General features: G+C 42.9%; 1 protein-coding gene across 4 annotated transcripts in view; it reads right to left on the minus strand.

Annotated features, from left to right (window-relative positions):
• CDH8 (cadherin 8) overlaps positions 1-7,567 on the minus strand; it is a 390,315-nt gene that overhangs the window by 382,132 nt on the left and 616 nt on the right. For 3 of the 4 annotated variants that reach the window (XM_008977349.5, XM_034940342.3, XM_014341780.5), the window contains exon 1: positions 7,043-7,438. The exons of the other annotated variant lie outside the window; for it this stretch is intronic. The gene's annotated coding sequence lies outside the window, so the exon portion shown is untranslated. Of the gene's footprint in view, positions 1-7,042; positions 7,439-7,567 lie in introns of those variants that run through there. 4 annotated transcript variants of the gene reach the window in all.

The following is a 7,567-nucleotide window of genomic DNA, read 5'->3' on the forward strand; positions in this document are numbered from 1 at the left end:
GATAGAAGTAGTCTGAATCACAGCTCTATCGTTCATGGAATAAGTCACCTGGGCATGTTTATCTTATTTGTGGCAGGTGAAGAAACTGATGCTCTGTGTTTAATACTACCTACTTTGAAAGATTAAGGAAGAAATAAATAAGGTAATTTAAAGTCTTTGTCAATGTAGCTATTATAGTAACTATTTATTGGATGTTTCCAGTGCTTAACCGAAAATATTTACTGAGTTTTAAAAATTATTTTATTGCAATCTTGTGCTGTGTATGTACTTCAGTGGGGAAAATTCCAATGTTCTGTGTAGACAGGTAATAAGTAAAGTAACTTTTTTAAACTCTTGATTTGTAAAACAAAAATGGCACGAACCAGGGTGGGTATAAATAAAATAGCATTTTAGAAATAGCTTTCCCTCTCCACAACTAACATACAATTAAAGCAATGACTTCAAGTAGTTTTATTAAGCCTCAGAAGGGCTGCATTTTTACTGTCCAGAACGAACCACATCTTTCCTTCCCATAGAAGACATGACATTGTCCATCACTATTTTCTGCCAAGAGGACAGAGTACAAGCACTACCTGTTCATGAGTGAGCTATTCTCTTTCAATCAAACTGTAGCCGCTCATTAAAAAACATTGCCTGGTACATATCTTTTACAAGATAAATTCCATTGCACTTCATAATCATCTACATTCCTGTGAGGACAGCACAAGTGGAAAGTCTCTACTAATTCCAAGATGAATCCAGGGTGATAGCTATATACTACTTAGAAGGGAGCTCAGAGAAGATAATGCTCATCAGAGATTGCAACCAACTTTTTCTATTTATTTCAGGAAACTTTAGCATTGATGACAGAAATTAGATTTCTCTTCTCACTTAAGCAATGTGGAAATGGTTAAAATCACTTACATCCCATAATGGGGGCTTCAGAGTCTCTTATACTGAAATTGAAATGCGGCCAACGATCCTGGTATAAGTCATCCAGATTCTGCCAATTAGATTACACTGTGTAGTAACCATGCTTACAAGTGCACCTTACTGTCACTCCTTCATGCTTCTGAAACTTTATAGCTTAATAACCACTCACTGACACTTAACGTGAACTACAGACACAGGTGATGGATGAGTAGACAGTCAGATAGACAGCAAGCAATTATTTGACAAAAATACTATTGAGTTATGACCCAGAATGTATAATTTATGAAAATTAAGGGAGTTGCTTATGCAGATTCCAAAATATGTATACAATCTTCAGCTACTATAGTTTAGTGACACTCAAAGGCAAGAGAAGATGTGTGTTTTAACCCTCTGATAAAAATAAGCATGAATTGTTTTTTGTTTTTTTTTCATTTTTCTGAGCATCCCCATGTTGAAGATGGGAATAGTTAGACACAAATGTGAATTCTGTTTATAAAGCTCAACCAGCAACAGACTAATAAAGAAGAAAATGTGCCTTCGTACTTTTTAAATCAAATTTTGGAGATGAATCTTCTTACATAAAAAGGAAATAATTTCCTTGTGATATCTATACCATTCCTCCATCTACTTATTTTGTATCATTTATGTCACATCTAGAATCAAATAATCATATTTTATTCATTAATCTATCTAGAGAGAAAAAAGACATGGAAAATATTGTTCTGACTGCAAATGAACCATAAATATACTGTAATATTTTCACTTGATGTACATAAAAAAGAGTAAGGGGATTCCATTTAATATTCCTTTGTAATATCTTCAACATGCCTAAAATATCAATAAACACATCCACAAAAGTACCTTATCATGGCACACTATTTTTCCCTGTGTGTATATGTGAGGGTCAGGTATCCTGTTGATTAATACAGAAGAGTATGGAATTGTCTTTGAAAACACCCATAGTTGCAATTCACATGAGGGTAAAGTGAACTGTTCAATTCAAATACAAAAATATACTAAAGGAAAAGAAGGAGGGCAGGAAGGAGAGAGGAAGTAAATTAATCCTCAATTATTTTTTATACATTCTCAACAATGTACAGACATTGAGTCACCCATGCAGCAACTCCACAATTAGTGCATTTTTTGCCAATAAAATATAACTTTGCATCAAATATAGTTTAATAGCATTCTTTGATGCAAGTCTAGTCTTGGAGGCATTCTCATTTTTACAAGGCTGAATTATGTCATTTTTTTTATATTCCCATATCATTTAAAAGATGATTGTGAGGGAACAAAAATATGCTTTGTGGAACATGAGTAAGATTGATTTGAAAAAATGAGAAAAGCTGTGACTAAAAATAGACTTAGGAGGACTTATGAAATTTCTGCAGAGAAAATTGTGGTAGATAAGTCAAAATATTGAACTTTGGATATGATTGTATCTCTTTCTTTTAATGAAAATATGCTAGTGTAGGGTGCAGGGTCTTTGCTAATTTGTTATCACATAAAATAAATATTTACTGAGCACTAACTCTGTGCTTAGCCCTGAACCATCCATCGTTCTAGCATTTGCAATTGTCTTTGGCAGTGGAGGCAGAGAAAGAAAACTGTTTGAAGGTTCCAAATATAAATGGTATTCATTTATGATACTTTCCAAAGAGATACAGAAAATCACATCTATATACTTCTACCTACTAAGAGAACTTAAACACACACACACACAAACACACACACACACACACACACACACACAAGACATCTAAGCAAGAGGATGGATATTGTTTATGATAGGAAATAGCACATGACATTTAAAACCCAGGAAATAAAGCTTAAAACTTGATAAGAAAAAGAAACAGTATTGGCCCCGGTGCTTTGCCATGAAGCAACAGAGATTTAGTTAGCGGCAACATATGGTAGAAGCAGCTAAATGGCATCCCTTGAACTTATTTCTTTTCTGACCTTTTGAAGTTGCCAGGTTCAACTAATTTTCTCTTCATGGTTACATCTAAAGCAGGTTCCAGAGACAGGAACAAACAGTTCAGCAGAAATAGATTCGCATCACAACTTTCTGTAAGAATGAATTGAGAAAGCACTAATAGCCCTTTGGTTAATTAAGCCCTGCTAAATCGGATGATGGCCTTTGTCCATCAAAAAATTGTTCTATTTCATAAACATACGTGTATTAGATACTGGAGGGGAATTCCCAGTGCCACAGATAACATTTTTTGAAAGACTGATCAATATACAAATCAGAGTAGCCAGAAAGGCAAATCAAATAATCTAAGGCAGATGAAATGGCAAAGGGAACATGATAAAAATCTCAGACTTGAGCCAATAAATGAGTTAGTTATCTGGGCACATTTTCAAGAAGCATGCTGTGTATATGTGTGTGTGTTATTTGCGTGCGTGTGTGTGTGTACATAATACAGAGCAACAAGAATTATCATTGGTTTATCTACACCCTCCCACCCTGAGAAGTGTATAACACACCAAAGTTAGGACGTTTTTCTTAATTAAAAAGCAAAGTTAGACCATTTCCTCTGTGAATGCCAATAGTGCTGAAAACAAAAAGAAAATTGTTTTTCTCCACCAGCTACACTGAATAACTTTGTAACAAATACAAAATGACTGAAACCAGTTTCAGCAGCACCACTGAGCAGAATATTTTCAAAAAGAAGTCTTCGGACCTTAAATTGCACCTCTAATAGAAAGGCTTCTCTGATTATGCTTGTCCCTTGATTTGCCAGACACAAAAGTTTGCTGATGGACCAGAAAAGTGTGGTTGGAAATACAAATTGAATGTCACTTTACCCCTTGAGAGCCTTTGGTTTTGCATGGAAAATCTGCTCAAATTGGAATGTTGATAAAGCTGTGAGGTGTGCCACCTTGAGTAGAAAAATAACAAAGATTGTCATTTTTTTCTTTAAAGCATTAATTTACCTACATTGATGAGGTTTTCTAAACAGCTGTTGAAGTGTGGGTTTGAACTTTTTAATATGTGCATGTTCTTTTTCCCCACCAATAAACAATGAAAGGAACCTGGAAAGCAAAGCCCAGAGGTACAATTTCTTGAATAGAATCATTATATTCTCATTCTTTGGAGTTTCTGTGCTTTGTTCCAACAATCTGTTCCTCCTGACTAACAAGCAGTATCAGACCTTTGAGTACATTCACATCAGTCTTTACAAATGCCTTCTCAAGTGGTCTTCTCCATCCAGCTGAGCATGTTTCCTGGGCTGTTTGTTTGTTTTGTTTTACATCCATCATGCTGCCATTGGCTACTTAAATTGTGTTCAGTGCTAATTGAGGGGTTGCTATAAATGAATACTGTGTTGACCACAGTTCTGCATAATACCCAAATAAAGTTGTTTTCCAGGGTAAGGAATTCCTTCCCTTCAGAGTTGACATGTCTACAGCAGGCAAATGGAACTGCTATTCTAGTGAAGGCTGCTATCAAATTTTCTGTTCTTTTAGCTAAATTCATGCAGCTTCAAGAACTCAAGAAATGCATCCTACACACCAGAAATGCAGCCAAGAAATGTTACAGAGTCTTGAATGTAGAGATTTACCCATCTTGAAGGCTTTAAGAGACTGTAAATGATAAAGCAGAAGCACTGATTTCTAACAGTAATAATAATTAGTAATGTAAGAACCAATTTGCAGGGAGAATAGATTAAAAAGTTTGAATGACAGCATTACAGCACAAATTTCAGAGCACATTAGCCAGTGTCTCTAAAACATTTGGCCTATTTGCGATGGTCAGGGGATAACTTGACATTCACTTGGGGAGTGTGGGGATCAGAATGAGGAAGGTGAACTGCCACGGAAGGGCTCTGAATGAAGCAGTCCCCGGAGTTGCTGGAAAGACTCCCCTCTCTGTTTTCAGAGGGATTTTCCTCAACTCCTCGCCTTCTTCAGAGTCCAGAAAAAAAAAAAAAAAAAGGCGATTTAAAATACTGTGACTGCTCCAGCATGAAATGACTATGTGACAGCGAGCTTCAAATCTGCTAAAGCAGAATTACAGAATATTATTATCAGAATTATTATTTAATAAGGGGGATAGCTCTAGAATTTATTCCAGCCACAGAGCTCGGGGAAGTGGAAAAACATGTCTGGACATGATGATTATGAAGAACTCCCTTTAAGGGAAAAAGAATGTAACCCTAAGAGAACATCCTTCAAAGGTACCACTTCTCTCTGTAGAAGAATCCCACTCCCAGCCCCCACCTCATATATATATCTCTCTCTCAAACACACACACACACACACACGCACACGAAGAAATCCCTGCAACACTGGACACAGCTGATGCAAAGCAATATCTAGGCAGGGATTTTACTGGTATTTAGCATGAACGATAGGGCTCACTTTGCATGCAGTGAGGTGCAGCAGCGAGGCTGAATGCATGGAAAATCCCACTTTCGAATCTTACATAAACATCTTTCCCACATATAGTTTTCCAGTTGAAAAGCTCCTATAATAAAGCAGGAGGTGACAGCCCAAGGAGGGTTTTTAACCATTGAGATGGCTGTCAGGAGTGTTGTAAAGAGGACAGGCGCTTCAAAAGCCAACCCCCATCCCTCGGATCTGCTTTGCGATGGTACCGGATGCGAGAGGACAGTACTCTCGCTTACCTTCCCTAGCGTCCCCTCCTTCCCATTGTCAGCCCCCAGATATCATGACGCCAGGTGAAAGAAAGCAGCTGATCTGATTAGCAGCTCGGGCGCGCTAAGGGATTGTCGAATCATGCCTCCTAAGGAGGAAACTCTTGTGGAATCTTCAGGAAAGGGTGGTAAAGTTGAAAGGACCTTTCCTCCCTCCCGCTGTCTTGGTGATAAGCTCTATCGTTTAATTGGTGCTGAAGTGAGCAGCTGCCAGCCCGATTTTCCATTACGGACTAATGTTGTGCGTTTGCAACAATAAACAATTAATGTTGTTTGATTTCTTACATTTAGCAACCCAGGCAAACAGCTGCCATCTCCGCTGGTGGAGGCAAACGGCTAGTCCTTGACATACCGCCGGCTCCGTGCCTGCGGGGGAAGGGTCAACCGCAAGGAAACTTTGAGGATTCTGCCAGACTGGGTGGGGGAAGGCTCTGGTGCTTGGGAGGAATAAGCGGAGGAAATTGTGGATACCTGTTGGCATCAGCGTTGGCGGCAGCACGTTTTTACCGTTTCCCAGCCTTGGCTGGATCCTGGGAGAACCGGAGTAGGTCCCTTATGAACCTCTTACGTACTGGCAGAACCTAGGCAAGAGCCTTTTTCCCTCCGATCCTGCGAGGGGCGCGACCAGCCCCCCAAAGGTTCCCGGATGAGAAGCGGCCAGACCACAGAAAGCGCAGCTCTGGGCTCAGCGGTCCCTAGGAGAGCGGCTACGGAGTCCCCGGCTTAAGGGGGCCTCCGTGCACGCAATCTCGAGCTGCGGGGAGACACTGCCTGGGGGTCCTGCAGGGGTGCTGGGCAGCGTCTTGGCGAGGGCAAAGCCGCAGGGCGACTCCGGAGCCCGGCAAGTTTGTAGCGGGCACCGCACCTCCCAGAGCTGGAGCTGCCACTTGTGGGAAAGCCTCGCGCTGGGGCTTTCGCAGCTGAGCCTTGGCCCGCAGCCCTGCCGCGGGGGTCGCCCTCCCTCGCCTCGGAGATGAGGCGGAGCAGAAAACCAGCCATAGAGCACTCGGGCCCCCTCGCCTCCTTTTTTCCCTGGCTTGCACCCTCCGCACAGCGGGCTGCAGGTGCTTCCCATTCACCGCACGGACCCCGCAGTGAAGGCGCGCGGCTGCAGCCGCGCCTGCCTGCGTTGGGAAGCGGCGAAATAGCCAAGTCGCCGCAGGGAAGGAAACCGGCAGGAAAACAGGAGGGGCACAGCCTGGAGCTTGCTACTCTCTAGGATCTGTTGTCAAAGCAGTTTGCAAAAACAGTCAGGCAAAACCTTGAGGCGTACGTACGTTATCACCCACGGATATCGCGAAAGACACAGCTTAGCCCAGAGCCTATGCTAAGAACCCTCATCCACCATCTGAGGGGCAGGAGGCGCGCAAGGTGTCCGAAGGGGCATGGGAATTCCTATAAGAAACGGTCCCTTCTGGATAGTCGGGACATAGAGGAAAACGGGGGTGGGTTAGGGGAACACTTACTCTTGTGGGGCCCTGCGCTGGCGAATGTCAAGCCTCCTGGTTCACAAATGGCTGGAGGTGCTCGGGGTTAGCTCCCGAGGGCGGCAAGCGCCGACCGGTCCTCGCTCGCTAGGCAGGCGCCTCCGGATTCCGTTCATGCCTCTCGGAGCTACAGGGCTTGGTGCGGAGACGCAGGGCGGGCGCGCTGGGCTCTGGGTGTCCGCAACCCAAAGTGCAGCTGGTGTCTTGACGCTACCGTCTATGCACAAGCCGGCGGCGGCGGCGGCGGAGCTTGGAGGAGGCAGGGAGATTCCAAATAAATCCACTAATTCTGGGCTGAGCGCTCCGGCGTGCGAGCCCGCCTGCCTGCCAAATGTAACTGTGAAGTGATGTGGAAAAGTGAGCCGGGTGCCTCCCCTGACGGATCTCATTGGGCAGAGCGCAGAGGCAGGTCTACCACTTGGAAATTCATGTAAGCAGTCCCCCCTCCCCGCCCCCTCCCCGCCTTCCCCCTTCGCTCTCCCGCGCTGGCTCGATCGCTCTCTT

This window comes from Pan paniscus, chromosome 18 (genome assembly GCF_029289425.2).
Source record: "Pan paniscus chromosome 18, NHGRI_mPanPan1-v2.0_pri, whole genome shotgun sequence".
Classification (NCBI taxonomy): domain Eukaryota; kingdom Metazoa; phylum Chordata; class Mammalia; order Primates; family Hominidae; genus Pan; species Pan paniscus.